Source organism: Coptis chinensis, chromosome 7 (assembly GCF_015680905.1).
Source record: "Coptis chinensis isolate HL-2020 chromosome 7, ASM1568090v1, whole genome shotgun sequence".
Classification (NCBI taxonomy): domain Eukaryota; kingdom Viridiplantae; phylum Streptophyta; class Magnoliopsida; order Ranunculales; family Ranunculaceae; genus Coptis; species Coptis chinensis.
Window position 1 is genome coordinate 55,557,283 of NC_141462.1, and position 19,475 is coordinate 55,576,757.

General features: G+C 37.0%; 1 pseudogene; it reads right to left on the reverse strand.

Annotated features, from left to right (window-relative positions):
• Positions 1-14,113: 14,113 nt before the first annotated feature.
• Positions 14,114-16,047, reverse strand: LOC147488039 (peroxidase 60-like; annotated as a pseudogene).
• Between the last annotated feature and the right edge of the window lie 3,428 nt (positions 16,048-19,475).

Genomic DNA, 19,475 nt, shown 5'->3' on the forward strand with positions numbered 1-19,475 from the left:
CAATGGTCTAAGCCTTGATCCAATCAGAGGAGTAGAAGCGGACGAAAAGTCTGTTGAAGCTAACTGCAGCTGAAGAGGCCTTTTTGGACTGAAAGAATTGGGTTTTGGGCCTGATTCTCTGGCCCAAAACATGGCTCCAAGCCCATGCACGATTTTTGGATCTAAAAGTATAAAAACAAAAGCTTAGCTCTTTGTTAATGGTAGATAGGAGGTTAGAAAATAAAAAGTAGCTTAGAATAGAAAGTAGCCATTAGAATAGCTTCTAGATCTAGATTTAATTGTTTTTAATTAAGTTTAGTTTCAAATCCAATTCTTGTTTTAGATTAAACTCTTAGAATCATTACTCTTAATTAGTTTGATTAATAAAATAGCTAGTTTGTTAATTTCGATTCTTGTCATTTACATTTGTGTTAGATCTGATTTCATTTATTATTTGTTATTCAATTCTTAGTTATTAATTAGATTTTAATTATTGTTTAATTTAGATTAGTAAATTCAATTCTTTATATTATGTTTAGTTTTAATTTAATCGGAAATGATTACGTAATGATTCTCGGCTAAACCTCCATTAGAGGGGGTTGTGAAGCCTTGATGAAAGCTTGATTCCGATTATCGTAGAGTCGTCGTAATTTCCCTTCCACTCTAGAAACGATTAGTTCACCATGAGAATGAGTTTAATCGTTCACATGTTAGTTATGAATTGGTAGGAATGCCATGTGTAATTAGGGATTAGGAAGAACCAATTGTTCTGCGAAGCAGTTCAAGTCGGATTTCGACGATTCGTTGTTAATAAGATTAAGTTGAGTTAAGGTGGAATCAATCCCTCTCTAATTCGTTAACATCGAATCAACGTAGCATTCCCATAGTTATTTTGATAATCGACTAGTTGCATCTTGTGGGTAGTTGCATCTTAGTCTAGTTGCCACTTCGTAAATCTCTCATTAGACTTTAGAGTTAAGAGTACTTATACGTAGAGAACATTAACATGCGGAAGGACTAGGAGTGGAACGAATCACTCTACTTCACTATATCTCATAGGATTGAGAGTAGAATCTTTGATAAAATATAGGCACATAGATTAGTTTTAGTTTACTTACGTTTTGAGTTTTATCGTTCATTTCGTAGGTAAATTATTTCATTTTATGTTTTATCAGAGGTGATTCCAACCACATAGTCCTTGTGAGCTTGTTCAGCACGCTGGAAATCCTTGTGATATTGAAGCGTCACGGTGAAGGAGTCATCTCGTTCTTTTTCCAGCTGCGCATATTTAGCCTTCCACCCCTCTGGACCGTGGATCTCGTTCTTCACAGACTCCAGCGTGTTGGTAAGACTGCGGATGACATAGCTGATATCAAGGCTCAGCTGCAGATGGGTACAAAGTTAGAGAAAGCTAATAGCAAGAAAGGAAAAAGAGGGAGCGGGGAAGGACATACTCTCTCCCAGCCTATGTAGATCGTAGCCTGGTGAGAGGCGAAGGAGACAGAATCTCCATAGGCTTGATCCCTAGGAAGATGGGAGCTGAAGAATAGTGACGCGACCACAACTGGATTATCCAGAGCGGAGTCACGGGTGGTGGCGTCCCTGTCCCTAGCTTTGAACTATGGATGCCAGACTTCTACTGGCCCAGTAGGTATAGGACCAACGAGGACTGACTTTTTACCAGGGTAGCGGGGTGGAGCCACAGGCCGCAGTGAAATCAGTCTAGATGTAGTGGCTGGGGCGGTGGAGGTAGTGACTTTGGCCTTTTTAGCAGGATGACCCTTGGTCGCTGCTTCAGTGGGCTTATCACCATCAGAGTCGCTATCCCAAAGCTTAAGCTTGGAAACGTCCATTTCCGCGGAAGTGGCTGCAGGGTTGGCAAAGTCGTCTTCCCAGTCGACGATGGAGAAATACGACCTCAAGATAGTATTGGTGTTAGTTGAAGAAGTGCCGGTGGGGGACTTGCGAGTCGTGGTGGCGGCGGCCCTCCGAGCAAGTGCTTGGGAATGAGAGATCTTGGTGGTAAACCTAAATGACCGATGAATTGGGCATTTCGCTTTCCGGCCTTTAGGGGGAGATGGTTTGGGTTTCCTTTCTTTGGGAGGCGGCAACAGGTATAGAGGGCCGTGATACTTGCCGATGTCTTTGAGTGAGGGGTCTAGGAGGAGCGAACTACCCTTGTTAGGATCAATGCCCAGAATGTCACACTAATTGCTCCCTAGGTCACGGAGCCTGTTGAAGATCTCAGAAGAAACGCCAGTGTATATTTGGGACTGCGAATTTGGAACCCAACCTGAAACACAGAAGAATAGATGTGTTAATACAAGGATCCTCAAAGAGGCAAACAGAGCAACCAACCACACTCACCGCTTTCAAGGAAATGGAAGTGCCTCAAGGATAGTTCAGGGGGTAGGTCCGCGGAAAGGAAGTTCCCCGACACATACAACGGATAATGGTGTCATACTTTATCAGAGGTAGTGATGCGGAGAACAAAAGACTTCTTCCACGGATGCACACAAAAGGATTGATATCCTACGCTCCCGAGTTTGGTGCTTTTCTTTATGAAGTAGTGGGCAGTAATGTCATGTAGGAGAATCCACAGAGTATTCATTTTGTTATAATAGTTAGCGGCGTACATGATACTCCGGAAGTTACCAATGCCTTGACACAGCGGAATGTTGAAGTGGTTGCAAACCTCAACATCTAATAGTGACAGGGGGAACCGTAGTCCAGCAACTATTTACCCCACGGTGGCCACTAAAAACCCTGGTTGCGGTGGGACTAGGTGAGGAAAATGAGTGACGCCAGACACATGTTCTAAGATTACATCCCCGGGAATACTGTATGCTGCTTGGACCGCAGCTAGGTTAGGTCTATGATAGTAAGACGGCGGAGGTGGAAGCACGAGTGGTCTCCCCGAGGTGGAGGGGGCAGCGGATGGATGAGATGGTTCAGACATAGGGGAATCCGATCGGTCAATGGATGGGCCGGTAGATCCGGATTCAGTGGATGAGCCTGAAGATCTGGGGGGTGAGGACGTGGATCTAGCGGATATGGTAGCGGATGAGCTACCCAAATCGGGATCAGACATGGTAGGGACAAGATTATGGAGGAAAAGTGGAACTAACTAAGTGGAAGGCACCCAAAAGAGAAGAAGGTGAACAAAGTAATAAAGAAAAAGCAAACAATCGTGATTGACAATGATTCACTGTAAATGTAAGGAAAGGGAAAATAACGAACCTGGACGATATCAAGCAAATGATAAGAGTGACGTAACTGGTGGGTGAGAGGAGCTTCACCGGAGAAAATGAGAAAGGGTTGGAGGTGCTGAGGATGAAAAGAGAGGAAGGAAAGGAGTGTGAATGAAGGGGCAGAGTTTGGGAATGAGGAAGATGAAGGAGTGCGTGAGAAGTCTTTTGGGCGGGATATGATGAGACAAGGGCAAGAATGGAAATGGAGAACATGTTGGCAGGGAGATGGACCATCCAAAAGAAGACGTGTCTACGCAGAAATCGAAGAGGCAAGGGCGGTTACGCATGCGTTGAGAGGCACATGCCCAAGGACACGTGTTCAAAGACTCAGAGTTCAAGGCAAGAGTTTGAACATGGATGTCAGAGGAAATAATGCTTTGGGGATGAATAAAGGACCCCAGATGGGACAACTCTTCAAGTAGCCAGCTGGTGAGTCTCGACCCTTGGACCCATAGAGATCCGAGGGCCGAGAGGGGGCATCTATATCAGCCTATTTTGTGACCACTGAGGTGGCATGTCCTCTGGCCTGAGGTAGAATAAGGAGGTGGGAACGCGAAACACCGAAGAAAGACCGCAGAACCCTAGAAGAATGTGGGCCGTATAAGGGCATGTGACCAAGGGCGTGTCAAGGTCAAACAGAGGCATGATAAAGAATAAGGAACAGGACGTACCGGAGCAGGGCTGCGGAACCCTAAAGGGACAGGTGTGTTGAAGTTGACCGTGAGATAGAAGGAAGATCAAGGGATGGAAGTGAGGGAGGGGAAGATATAAAAAGGAACAGTGGAGAAAGAAAAAAGGGAGAAAAAGGAAAGAAAGAGAAAAAAAGAAAAAAATGAGAGACTAGGGAGATAAGAGAGACTAGAGAGATTATTAGTGATATTTGTTGTGTTACAGAAGGGGGATAAATTTTGCTACCTGGAAATGCCCATATGGTTGCCATGGAATCTAGATCAACCCAAAGTTCATTGGCTTTCTCTTCTATTCATCACATGTTTACCACTACTTCTCAGACAAACAAAAAATATCATATTTGAACCTACAAAACACATACAATGCAATTAACAACTAATATAATGAGTATCGTAATAGTTAAAATGTAGAATGTAGACCACTAAGAATGCAACTTGAATTGAACCAACTGAATAAAACAAACAACATGGTGAAGTAATAATTTTCCATAAACTTGAACAAAATAGGAATTTCAAATCAGAACATTAAGAAAAGTGCGTTTAAAAATATGGAAGATTTTGTTTTTCTCTATTCATGGGGTTTCTAGAAAGATTATAAAATAGAATGAAAACGAACCTATTGACAAACTTGAACTCCTTATCAATAATTTTCTGGAACTGTTTTGGTATCCATCATTCAACAAATTCATATAGCGTTAAGTGAATGAAACTATTCTAATTGCAATGGTTAAATATACAAACCTATATCAAAACATAAACAGGGAAGATCTCAATTTCAAGACTACACAAAAAGGAAAACAAAAATAATGAGATTAACCAATGTATAGGTGACAACAGTAACAATGAATTTTCTTTTATCACTTTTATTTTTAATCTTTTTTGTTTTCCTTAGTTAGATTAAGAGGGAGATTACCTGAGAAGGGAAGGAAGAAATGAACTAATTCAAAATCAGTATACAAATTAGTAGAGTAAATTAATAAAAGCTTATAGTAAGAGCATAGAGAGTACTTGCATAATTCATAAAGGTGTATATTCGGGAAGATGCTGAGAGGAAAAAACTTAAAAAAAAAAAAAAAAAAATGGTTGTAAAATAATACATGAAAGAGAGTGGGACAACGTAAAAGTTGTTTCGTTTGTTTGGACCATTTAAACTTCTTTTGGGGAGTTATGTGAGAGACTTGGAGAGTCAGCTCTTTCTAAGCGGTATGACTTTCAAAACAAAACTCATTCAATTCATTTAAAAATTATTTCATTGAATTGGCATATATTCATTACACAAAATGTGACGAAGTAACTAAAACTTAAACAACCAAGACCAAATGTGTGTTAAAGGCTTAAAGCATGTGTCATTATTTCGTGAAAAACATAATCCATAACTCTATAAGTTTACTACTATATGAAACAAAACTTAAGTGCCAATATATATCATTTCCCATATATTGATGAGGCAACTCGATATACAAGAATTACACAGTCGTTAGAATAAATGCCTAAATTAAAAAGCGTGGCTTCTTATAAAAAGACCTTGGTCCTATGATTATTAAGATATTGGTAAAGTGATATACTACAACATGAACAATAAAATGAGAAAAATAGAATTTATACATTATTCAGACCAATTACTAAGCATTGAAAAATAACTAAAGAATTAAATATTGGAAGCAGATCAAAATAAGACTAAATCAGGCATGTACCTACCGTTATTGGTGCTGCTTAACTGCTCCTCAATTGAGAGATTTATAGAATTCTCTAATCCAACGTTCTAAATTTGTATATTGAGGGACCCCTTGTAATAAACCTGTTGATCTTATTGCATGTTAACCAAAAGCCAAAATAAAAAAATTCTCTTGGAAATCACAGGGGTATTATCCAGAAGCACTCAAATGTAGACAATAAGAAACATTGTTATGCAGACCTTTAGCTTTAAATATATTCATGTTACAGAAGACGATGGACTTACGACTATTTAGTTCTATAAATCTCATTTCGCGATGACTGAAACCTTAGATTCAAAAATTAGGGTGCTGACATTTCTTCAACTGACATATATGTGACACTCGCTCCTTTTGTGTTTATGAGATGGTATATGGATGATGTAGATAGATAATGTAGATGGATGATGGTCGTTGAACAAAATAGAAACATATTAAAACTTAATTATCCCTCAATAAGTAAAGGATAAGTAGGGTATCGTTCCACTTTTAAGTGTATGTTATATGAAACACAGGACTGGAAAGGGGGTTTGAGGGATTAAAAACTATGATTGTAGATATTTTATATTCTAATGCTAAACTAAACTAAACTAACTAACTATTGAGAATTTATAAGAGAGGGAATTCAAGATATTAGAATCCACCAATACTTTTGACCTATGACATTCTGCTTCATGGTTGTTCTTACAAATAGACTACAATTAGGCAATCGAGCGAGTGTCGATGCCCTCTTAGACTCTACTTAATACTCTTGGAATCCACTAATACTTTTAACTATACTTAAGGTTGTTCCTATATTTATGCTATTAATATCTTCTTTCCTTCTATGTAAGCTCGAGTAGCCATTCAATGTATTTAATGAATCACCACTTAAGGCAAACACAAAGAATACTTCCCCTAGGCAGCCACTCCCTAAGCTACCCCTTCTAAGGCAGCACAAAGAATACTTCCCTAACTCTAAAGAACTATACTACTAGAAGAAAAGTAAAGAACTCTAGCGCCTGGACAAATAGACTTCCAAATACAAATAGAACTATACTACTAGAATAAAAGTATACTACTAGAAGAAAAGTACTAGAAATAGACTTCTTTCAGAGTACTAGAAAGTAAAGAACTATACTACTAGAAGAAAAGTAAAGAATACTTCCAAACCGCCATTTGTTTCCTAATACAAATAAACTTCTTTCAGAGTTCAACTTCGTCTCCAAAACTGAAAAGGAAGTGGCTACAGTGTCGTTTCATGTGTCTGGACACACGATCCATGCGTCTCAGACTCGAGCAATGCGTCTGGACGTGTGATCTATGCGTCACAGACGCGGAAGTCTATTTTCCCTCTTTTGCTCTATCCTTCTATCCTCTTTTATGGGCTTTGATCCAAGCAACGAATCCTTTGGCCTTGGGCTTCCAAATAGGCTTTAAAATAGGTCCAAGTCCCATCTTTAATAGCTTCAATTCCTTGGCCTTCTCCATGATTGTCCACGAGCTTCCCATGTGATCCTTAATGCTCCGAATTGCTCCGTTTTACCCCTTTTTCTCTAATATTCCACAAAACTCTCTCTTTCACCTATAGAATCATAAAACATAACTTACAAACACTATTAGTCCAGTAAGATGGCTAAACAAGAGGAATAATCGAGGGTTAAATTACACTTTTTGAGCACTTATCACAACTCCTAACTAGCCTTTTGCTAGTCTCTTAGCAAATAAGATAAAAAAATAGATAAGTGATCAAAATCAGATCCTAATAACAAAAATAAAATCCTAACTCACTTTTGCAGGCACCGTGATTGCATTTACTATATGCAACAAGGCTTTAAACCTTTAAGTTCCCCAAAAAAGACGAGTTATAGTCTCGTGAGGGTTTTTAGGTGATATACCCACAAAATCAATCAATAGCATGTTCAAGAATGATAATATTTTTCAGAGAGAGAAATTCCTTACCCACTTAGTGCTTACTCTACCAGATGGTCTCCATTTCTAACTACATTGCTGCAAAGACTCATAGATTATGATTGGAGATAGTAAAAATTGACAAAATTCTTAATCAAAGCTTATGTGTGTACTTAGTCAATCTCCAATACTCTCCTATCCAAGAAACGGAATCTTTAGTTTACCTTTAGACAGATAATGTCGCCTTTCAATCCTCACCGGTCATACTCTCAGAAAAGAATCTCTCAGAAGATGGTATACTATTTTACCTCATGTATGTGGGGGGAAAATAATGAATACGAACATCCCACATACTACCTTGAAAAATAGACTTCTAGATGATAGTAGTCTCATGGAAAGAATGTCAATCACACATGAAGTGTCGGGTCCTTCACTTTAACATCCTCTTACCTATTCTAGACTTCGTACCATACTGTAGTGATAAGTCATGGGTTGTAACTTGGCATGGGTATTGGTTTATGAAGGAAAGGTAAAAAGGATTCAAAGGTTGTTTCTGAAAAACACTAATGGTTTTGCTTCATTCTTTGGAAGATTTCTTCAAATTCTGTATTGCAGAGAAAATCTTCCTTTGTCTTAGCTTTTCCATCCATTCTGTTCAACTTTTTTTTTATTAGCTCAGTGGTATATCCTTGATTAGTACTGGATATGCTTGTTTTCAACTAGCTTCTTTCACTTAGAACAGAATGATGGTCTTCATTGTATCTCTCTGATATTTCCTTGTAATCTTCCTTTTATGCTCTTTCTTCCTCCTTGTTCCCCTCGTAATCTCAGAAACATATGGGTATGGCTGATAAAGGTTTTTGGCTATACTCTTTGTCTGGAGTTGGGTAAAGGGTCAAGGGTTTTATGAAAGAAAATGGCTTATTGTAAAGCTCAAAAGGGTTTCACATGATGGTCCTACTAGGTGGGATAAAGGCTAAATGGGTTCACTACTTGACTTATCAGTATGATACTCTGTTTCGAATAGACTACAAGACCTAATGGCTATCTCCCCAGTTGATGTCACTTCGTGATTAACCAAATCAACAAATAATGAGACTATATTACAATGACATAAAGAACTGAAAGATGTTGAGTCACTAAGACTCGGATTTTTTGTAAGAACTCTCCAAAGAATGGGTATAAAGCTAAAGTCTCACGGGCTAAGTCTAAAAATTCTACTTCCAGTTTACTAGGGGTTTAAATCTCTCTTCTAGCAAAAGTACACAAAACTGACCAAGTACTATGGTGGTGCCTTGATAAAGAATTCTATCAACAAGAACTATGTCTGAGCATAATAAATAGTCTAAACGGTAATGAAATCAATAATATCAACTATCTATCAAACTCAACACTAAGCAGTATAGAATATATATCCCATACTCATCATTAAAATTCATTTTTCTCATGCTGCTGATATAGAAACAAAAATATTTTTGTTTTTTGAAAACTAATTTTTGAAATTCATTTCTCAAGTACACCCTCCCCCATTAACTATCAGAAAAAGGGTAGATAATGCCGACGTCAAGGAGTTTGACGACCTCTTCTCTAACTACTTCCTTCATCTTTGGATTAAGCCTCCTCTGTGGTTGCTTAGGAGTCTTGGAATCCTCTTCTAAATGAATCCTATGTTGAACTATCATAGGGCTGATCCCCTTGATATCATCAATTGTCCAACCTATAGCTGACTTGTGTTCCTTTAAAAGTGCTACTAACCTGGATTCCTGTTCCTCAGTCAAATATGATGCAATGACTACTGGGTAGGTTCCCAAATCTCCCAAGAAAACATACTTGAGTGTAAACGGCAAAGGTTTCAATTCTAGCTTAGGCTGCTCCTTCTTAAGCTCTTTAGATGGTCCATCAGGCATAGGCGATTCAAATTTTTCTTTGAACTTGCTGTCATCCATGACAGGTGATGAATCCAAAATCGCATTGATTGACTCGACATTAAGTTGCTCACAATCTGAGTCAAGAATATAAGTGAATTGGCAAATTACATGAGGCACTTATGTCCTCTATTTATAGTGGTTACAATGAGTTCTAGAAGCATTCCAAACTGCCATTTGTTTCCTAATACAAATAGACTTCTTTCGGAGTCCAACTTCGTCTCCAAAACTAAAAAGGAAGTGGCTACAGTGTCATTTCATGTGTCTGGACGCACAATCCATGCGTCTCCGATGCGAGCAATGCGTCTAGACGCGCGATCCATGCGACCCAGACGTGGAAGTCTATTTTCCCTCTTTTGCTCTCTCCTTTTATCCTCTTTTGCGGGCTTTGGTCCAAGCAACGAATCATTTGGCCTTGGGCTTCCAAATAGGCTTTAAAATAGGTCCAAGTTGCATCTTTAATAGCTTCAATTCCTTGGCCTTCTCCATGATTGTCCATGGGCTTCCCATGTGATCCTTAATGCTCCGAATTACTCCGTTTTACCCCTTTTTCTCTAATATTCCACAAAACTCTCTTTTTCACCTATAAAATCATAAAACATAACTTACAAACTCTATTAGTCCACTAAGATGGCTAAACAAGAGGCATAATCGAGGGTTAAATTGTACTTTTTGAGCACTTATCAATATGCATGTATAGTTACATAAACTATGATCAGATGTCATCAAACTAACACCCACAATTTATTTTTTCTTTTTCTTTGAAAGTTGATTAATTATCCGTAATTATCTTCCCGATTATAAAACTACAAACAATAGTTCTAAGCCAAAAGAATTTGGTAGGGTTTGCAATTTACTAGTATGAAGAAACCATTCAAATGGTTATTTAGGCAATATGATGAACACAAAATAAGAATAACAGAAGTTCATGTTGCTTTTTTAAAAAAACTCAAAGCAAATATGCATTATCTACCTCTTGTCAAAAATGGATACTTATCATCATTTAGCATTGTAAATACTAAACTACAAACCAAGATTTCAAAATACCTCAAAACTTGAAGCCTTGGTGTCGAAATTTGTTCATGTGGTATGAAGTTTACTTTTGAGTCGATACCGGGCTAGAATGTAGCTCTTAGCAGCATCACATCTATTGGAACATGCCAAAGTAATTGGGAATATTAGACTCACTTTTAAGAATTTAATCGCAAACAATGATGAAACCAACTATAATAATGAAATTGAAACTTACAACTATTGTGAATGCAAATGATATCAAACGCAACAACTGCAAAGTACAATGATTGATAATTTTCCAACAACTCTTTATTTCATAATAACTCACTGGACATTGGTCATGGAATCAACTTAAGAATTTCCATGCCTTGAACCGAACACGTAAAACATAATTTTAAGAGAATTGGTAACCTGAAAACCAAACCCCTAAATCTTTTAGTACACTAAATCTTTGTTAAAATAGAGGAAAAATAAGCACAAAAGAATCAAAACAATATCAGCATGCATATATAGATAAATTTGTACCTTGAAGAAGGTAAGGTATATACCTTATATGTAAGTGTAATCCTATTTAAAGCTTGAAGGAAATCAACACCAAATGGAAATTGTAAAAAAACTGAAGGATTCTATACTATAAAACATATTGAATGAGGAGAGAAACTGGATTGACCGGAGAGGTGGTCTTTTATGTCTTCGGGAGAGCATAATGGAAGGAGATTTATTGAGGGCACTTATTCTTAGGAGAAGAAGAAATCGAAAGGGTTAAGAACGACTGTGTTTTAAAACCCGTAACTCATATATATAAATAAATGTGAAAATTTATTTTATACATAAGCATAGCCCATGGAAGTTAATCATCTGAAACATTTCAGAAGTGCTGTATTAGAGACCCAAGCCAACAAATCCTTAACTAATGTTTCAATGCCCCAACTTACAAATTGTGTTTTGATCCATCTATCCATTAATACAACCGTTACATTTAACGAATTAAACCCAACATTTAAGAATTGTATTTCTTTTACCTTTATTCCAAATTTTAATTTTGGCATTTTTACATTTACATATTAATTAATGTGCTTTAAAAGACTACTTAAAGCCTCAAAGGTGTTTCAAAACAATATCTACTGTACATGTGTCCACCATCTAACTCAGATCCCCACGAAATCCCGACCACCCTTTGTCTACCCATTTTGTTTTATTATAATAGACTAGGTATAACCCGTGCCTACAACACGGTTGGTTTTGAATGCTTATTATATTGAATGGAGGTACTTTTTATGTTTTAAAGACATGTACATCTTCTGATCCAATGTGCAAAGGAAGCTTTAAGCTTAGTGCATGAGAAATTAGTCACAAAGCAGAATACCATCATTGAAGGTGTATGTCTCTCAATTTATAATCACATTCAATCAAATAAGTATAGTAATTAGTGATAACTTGTACCAAAAAATTAAATTTTATTTAAGTTGACCTACCTAGGTAGTCAAGACAGGAATAAGAAGTGACTACCAGGACATCCTTGATAAGGCTTTCAATGGAAAAAAACCTAAGCCACAAATTAAAAGCAAAGCGTCCCGCATTAGATAAGATAATGGACTGAACCGAATCTAATCTTCTAGTATGAATAATAGAACCCATAATTCTTCGGACTTCTTCTTAAGAAATTAGTTTTTGATGCCTGACTTTAAATCTTCTATCTTCTGCAAGCTGATAATTTCTTCCTAGACAATTTTGAAGCATATAGATTAATAAGACCGGTGTTCTTTTTAGCAATTTCAAGTTTTTGTCTTTTTTCTACTAGGCCTTCGTAGTTATAATCCTTTACTTCAAATGTATACACATGACGCAAGAAGTCAATTGCTCTTCTAGCAGCTGAATTTTCGGATGCTTCTTGGATTGTTGATGGTGTCCATTCAAATTTGTATATTGGTGGTTTGTATTCCACTATTCCACCTCTATTATCGGAAGGTTTAGAGAAATAGATCGAAACAATTGTTGTGTACTTGCTATCTTCGAGTGTATTGGTGGAGCGTCAATTTTGAATTTGTCGATGAAATATTGTAGCATCTGTACACAACAATTGAGAGACACCACTGATCGATCAAGCTTGATTCTTTAATAGATATTGGTATCCTGAACAACAAAACCTACATGAGAAGATGAGTGTCGCATTTGTACAACGCAAGGTACATTCCTTCTTTCTAGCTTTGCCCTACACCTACTTGGTTGTCTCTTCATTTGATTATGGTCATTGCTTTGGTGCACTCTCTGGCCAGTTCTTCGCCTTAGACAATTAACATCATCGTAACAGTTGATTCATAACCACTACTAAACAATTGGTGACTTCTAATAGATTGCATATGTTGAAGATACCCTATATAAGCCTAGATGAAATATGTAAACCACAAAAGTGTTATGTAGGAGGTAAACTCGTTCTCCTAATGAGGCCTAAATGGTGGCATAGATGTCTTGAAATCCTAATATGTACAAATACCCTAATACGTAAAAATGGAGGAAGAATCAGGAGTACGTAAGAAGATACCTTCTAGTAAGTGACAATGCCTTCCGACACAGTTTCATCAATCCCCTCTAAATGCGCCAATACTTAACTACACTCTTATTGATGTACTTAAAATTGTGGTGCAATTGCGGCTTTATTCAAAGTTCGAACAGTCCTAGTAAACTTGAAGCGTATACATGTATATTTAGAAGTGAAACACTAAAGACTAAGCATACCGTACCTTTGAAATATTCCAAAAGACAACCTTGTTAATCAAGCTACGTACTTTTTGGAGATATCGACTTGTTGAAACTAATCTCCTAACAAACAGGTTGCTCAATAGCTTATTTGCAAAACATCAAAGTTGTGCAAGGTCCTGATCGAAAATACTTCATTGCATAAAACAAATTTGTAACATAATCAACTTTTTTCCTTCAACTAAAAACTTAAGCATGTAATTAAATGAAAACACACTTGAAACACTCTACCATTAAAATCATTCAATAACAAAAAGGTAACCTATCATTATATCGCTACCAATAGATCTTTGAAATAAAAGATCACTCAATCATTGAAAAGAAGCAAGTTTCTTAGTAACAATTGACCTCATTCTCCTCTACAATGTTTAAAAGCTCCCATTGCATTGCATAGGTTGCAGTTTATTGAGTCAATGCAGCGCAGCTAGAAATTGCAGTCTATGATGTCAAAGGATTGGAGTCGCTAAGGCATCTTCATTGAGGTCAGAACTTATATGCTTCGTTTAGAACAACAACGACTGTGGTTAGTGACTAATTAGCTAGCAGTCAAAATATTTCTCCTGTAGAGTAGTTTGTATGTCGAAATTGCATGACATGCTTTGTTCGTTGTTGCGTCACCATAATTGCGGACTTGAAGAGTTCATTTAGTGTTGTCACTTGACTGCAAAACAAATAATATTCGTGTAACATACTGGTAAACACAAACTAACATTTGAACTCCGACGCTAGAATAAGGGAACAACAATATTATACATTTAAAACACTGGTAATAGTAAAGCAAAAGATTCCCAAAAATCAATATTAACTAATACAGTTGCCAATTTCTACACATAGCAAAGTCACTGTAAGAATTGAACAATATCTGTAGCAAAGTTTAAGGATCTTATTAGCCAAAGTCAATTGCAAGACTTTGTGTCTACATGCGACTGGAAAAATTGAAGAATTCCACGATTCATTTTCATTTGCCTATAGTAATTGTTGTCGAGGATGAATTAATTCAGAAGACCTTGGTCTAGATTAATTACGTTATCGGTACTTCCATTCCTTGGACACCTTATTCTCAATGCTATGGCGAGAAGAGGATCCATGGTTGGATCAGGTTTGCCTGTGTTGTTGAAATTATAGAGTCGGTCTTAAAGTAATGAACAATGTGTTACGCCCACTGTATGACCACCTTGAACACGAAAAAAATGGAAAAATTGCACAACAAATTAATATTGTTAAGTACATTGCATTCACACAATGCGATCATTTATGCACTTTATCCAATAATTTGGTATAAATGAAATTGATTTGGAAATTTTGAAGTGTTGCAATATGGAGTACCAAGAAGCAAAACCAAGACCAAGCAAAACCAAGACCAAGTCCCTTTTTAGCAAATATTGCTATGGACTGAGGCACCGATATTAAAGGGGATGGAAGGTCCACATTGTTGGTAAGAAAGACTAAACCATCCCTTCTCCCTGTTGGCATATTGTATTTTTGCTGTCAATCCTCCACTCTGCATCAGACAGAAGCCCAAAAAATGTAACTGTCTGAAGTCAGCAAAGTGAACAACTCAATACAGACATGTGATACATACCAAGGCAACATCGTCTCTGGTCGCCAATGCAATTATATCGGCACATGAAACGACACCAGGGCAAGCTTTCTATATGGAAGCATTTGCTTGGTCAATGATATTGTATCCTCTGACGCTGAGGTTCAGTATAGCAGTTTTCTCAGTTGAATTGCCATCAAGGAGGATCGATGCATCACATCCCTTCTAATCAACAATAAGCACCATACTTAGTTTACACAAATATGGAAAAGCTAATAATGAAATACATTTTATTGGCAAGGTCAAAATAACGAAACTTGCTCACATTAGCTTAAAATAAATCAAAATCACGAATTAAGGTGCCTTACAAACAGGTCGTGAACTTCTCACATTTGAAATTTGGTTATAGTCAACATATGTAAACTATTATTATGTGTCTAAAAAGAAAGGCCAAGATATAGAGTAAGCACATACCTTGACAAAGCAATCATGAAATTGCATCCGCAGAAGAGTTGCTACGATTTTCAGATCGTTGATGAGACATACGGTGACAACTACTCTGATGATTTTTTCAATAAAATTGGAAATATGATGCCCTTTACAATTTCTATGGAATAAAACAAAACCTAGCAATATCTGTTTTCTAAATATGTAAGAATCCAAAGCAATCAATTAAGGAGGAACATCTAAAATTTATGTCATCTTTCACTTTTGCTTTTTTCCAAATCCTTTGGTGAAGTAAATGTTATAGTATGTAAATTTTTCATGAGTAGTATACCTTAGCCTTTAATTTTTAGACCTATTAATAAACTATAAAAGTTCAACACATCAGCAATTAAGGTGTAGAAGATGGACAACCACTTCAGTAACTCTTTAGTATGAGTCGATAGTTGAATTGAACTCTTTGTAGAATTAGATTCCATGACAACAACGTGTAACCAACCCTCATCACCAAAACCTCAAAAGGAATACACTATGCTCCACCCACTTCTTCATACAATGTTAATTATTATCCTAACCATAGTTGATCAGATTGAGTATTCCAATTATTCAAGATGTTGGTTTAAGTGCACAAAGTTGGTTAAGATGGGATACTTTTGTTATTTGAGAATAGTAGTTACGTATTGAACCCATAAGTACAATAGAAAATAATGGAATGGCAAAAACTAACAAAAAACTATATCCTGAAAAACGTAAGAGCAAACATAACAGTATGAAAAAAATATAAATAAAAATGATACATGGTTTAGATGTTTATGAGCATGTAGACATAAACCTGAGTCTTGTCATCTGGTTTGGAAGTTGGAAGAACTACTGTTCCGAACATGAAATGCAAGTTACAATTTTATCTTTAGCGTTTCATCAAAAAGTACATATCTCCTAATTATTTTACTTAAGGATCAGTATATCTGCAAAATAATAACATATTAAGTTTGAAGTTATTGCAACATTCCCAATGCCAAAACTATTTACATGAATAGGAAAAAATACAATAATCCTAAGAGTTGAGAGATGTGATTCCATGCATGATAGAAGGGAAGAGAGATTAAGTTTACCATGCTTGTGATTTCGCTCAAACAATGTTGACCACTTGAAGTAGAAAAAGATAACCAATGGTTCTATACAGTATATTTGGTTTCCACTACTGCATTTACTGTGAGTGGTGTGACTAATAAGGTCAAAGTAGCTTTATATTAATTTGTTGATTTTTGGGCTGTGCTGAACCCCTAATCAAATTGACATGCTAAATTTTTTTACTCAACAACTGAAGTCGCACATGCAACACCAATACATATCCAATTGAACCGATCAATGGAAGAGCAAAATTATAATAATGCAGATATAGAGGAAAACAATATGTATATATATATATTGGGGCGCTAATTTCGCAGATAAAGTAAGCAATTCAGCAGAGCTGTTTGAAACCAAGGATGATATGCACAATAATGTTGAAGACACGCAGGACTTCAAGTAAAACCAGGGAATACAGGTGAAAACAAACGGAGCGTGGAGTGGGGGTAGAGCAATTTCAGGTTGTAGATTCACCTTCAAAGATCATCACTAAGGACTGTAGGTCTAAAAATTAGTGTTATACGACTGAAAGTCATACTGTTGTCATGAGCATTGAAAAAGTTTTGGAGCTGGAATGGAGGAAGAAACGGGTGTAATACACTTATGCAGCAGTAGTTAGATATTTCCAGTCCAATAAAGTGCATTTAAACATTAAAGGAAGTTGGAATATATTAAAGAGTAAAGCTTACAAAGTCTGTAAATTGGCAAGTGAAAATTAAGATGCATTATTTCCACCCCAACTCTTTTTCTAAGTGAAAAGTGACAAACATTGGAAATGACCCGTGGGGGGGAAAGGAGTGCTTGCTACCAAATATTCCATTTTTTACTGAATTTCAAGTGTCACCATTGGAGATAAACTAACAAAATTAGGAAATGCACAATTCTCTAGAAGTTAATTGTAAATTGGAAAATGAAATGTGTTAAAATGGGAGATGAACAGTTTAGAAAAGTATTTAGATCATTTCAAATGTGATGTAGCTACTAAAATTCAACAAAAATAGATCCAACAGTACTAATAAGTATAAAGAAGCACTAAAAGTTCAAAAGACAACCCAACATAAAAGGATTCAATAAATTTCATGAAATCTGAGATGAAATCGCACCTTGATTTGAATGGAGACTAAAGTAATGGTGGCAAATAAGGTGCGATTTTAAGCCTTAGGGGTATTTTAGTCTTTTGCACATAAATTAGATTTTAGGTCAATTTTTCATGAAATTAGGTCAAATAAACCAATCTGCTGGTGGCGCTAGAGAGAGATGGGCGTCCTCTGTTGGAGTTAGTGATGATGAAGAGGAGGAGATGGAAGCAGCAGTGGAAGCGCACTTTGGGGAAGGTTCGCTGGAAAGAATGTTGAGAAAAAGAATGTTGAAGAATAATTCGGATCAACTCGCAGGTGAAAGAGAGGCGAAAAGTAATCTAGAAGGACGCAAGATCAAAGAAGAGGCATTAGACTATGTATTGAGTCGTAATGAGCTTGCTGATGGTGTGAAGAAGGGATTGGGTTCTAGAAAAGAAAAGAAAAGAGAGAAATATGACCTAAGGGCTGTTATTAATCAAAGATTCTTTCCTGAATCTAAGAGAGTAACTTCTACTGAAGTTGTCACAATTGGAGACGAAGATAGCCTGAAACATAAAAGAGATGGGGACTTGTTCAAGCAAGGTTCGCATGGAGGTCGTGCTGAAGCCATAAGATCAGATCCGAAATTTTTGGATCTTGCAATGCTGGATAATGGAGACAGATTGAAGAACGTGGATAAAGAACTAATCCATGGAGGTAACCTCTTGGAGAAGGAAAAGTTTTTGATGCCATATGGAAGTCCAGAACTAGTTCGTGCTACATTAACTAAGAATAAAAAAGATGGTGATTTTGAATTCAAACAAGTTACTAATGTTGTAGAAGCCTTGGATTCTAATTATGTCTGTGGAGAAAGGGAAGCACGCCCTTGTACAAAGTCTCTACCATCAGCCAAAAACAACAGTGAAGAAGCCATGAACGACTCATTCTCTGAAGTGAAGAGCAGTCGAGGGGAAGGACTTGAACAGATGAGTACAACATACCTACTAGCAGCAGAAGTACCAAACAACGAAAAAGGTATGGTATATTCATCTGTGGATGCTCCAATGGTGCATAGTCATGGGGTTGAAGGGAAGTCAACTACATCGGGTACAATTGAAGAAGGTGCTGTAGGCATTAAAGGTGGGAAGAAAAGCTCATGGGTAGACATCCTTGGTCGTACATCTGCTGGGCAGGACACACTCGATTATATTCAACCAACTCTTGTAAATGGCAAGCCAGTGCTTCATGTAAAGGCTGCCCAATTTGTGAATGTCAATAAAAAATATGAGAATTTCATTGTGGGCAATTTTGTGGGCATAAGGTTGGGGTATAGCTATGTCAAGGATATAGTTCAGAGAACATGGAAGGTGAAGAAGTTTATCATGAGAACTTATGGTGACAGCATGTTCACTTTTGAATTTGAAAGAGATGAAGATAGAAGCATTGCTTTGGACATTGGGTCATTTCATATTGCGAGTCATTTGTTTATAGTCAGACCTTGGAAAACCTTTATTGAAGCTGAAGCAAATGAATTGAAGACCATGACTATATGGGTAGTCATGAAGAAATTTCCAATGGAACTGTGGAATAAGGAGGTATTTAGTAAAGTAGCAAGTGATTGGAACGCCAATGTTCATTGATAAGCCTACTGAATTAATGGCAAGAACCTCTTACGCAAGAGTGTGTGTTGAAATAGACACGGATTGTACCTACCCAGAAGGACTACCAGTCATTGTTGATCAGAAAAGAAGTTTTACTATACCATTTGAGTACAACTGGAAGCCGGTAATGTGCACTTGCTGCAAGGTGTTTGGACATAGTGTTTTGCAATGTCCAAAGACAAAACATGAGATGAAAGTAAAGCAAACAGTATGGCTGCAAAAGGAAAAGGCAACTCAACACGAGGACAAGAACAAAGAATTCATCAATGGGGATGAACAGGGAAAGAAACTGGATGAGGATACTCGGGCTGACCAAGTTCAACAAACTCACAACTTGGAGCAAACTGAAGAAAAACATGAAAGCCAGCAGTGTAAGAACTTTGAAGAAGAGAAGGAAGCTCTTAATGTCCAAGATGATGAAGAAGGT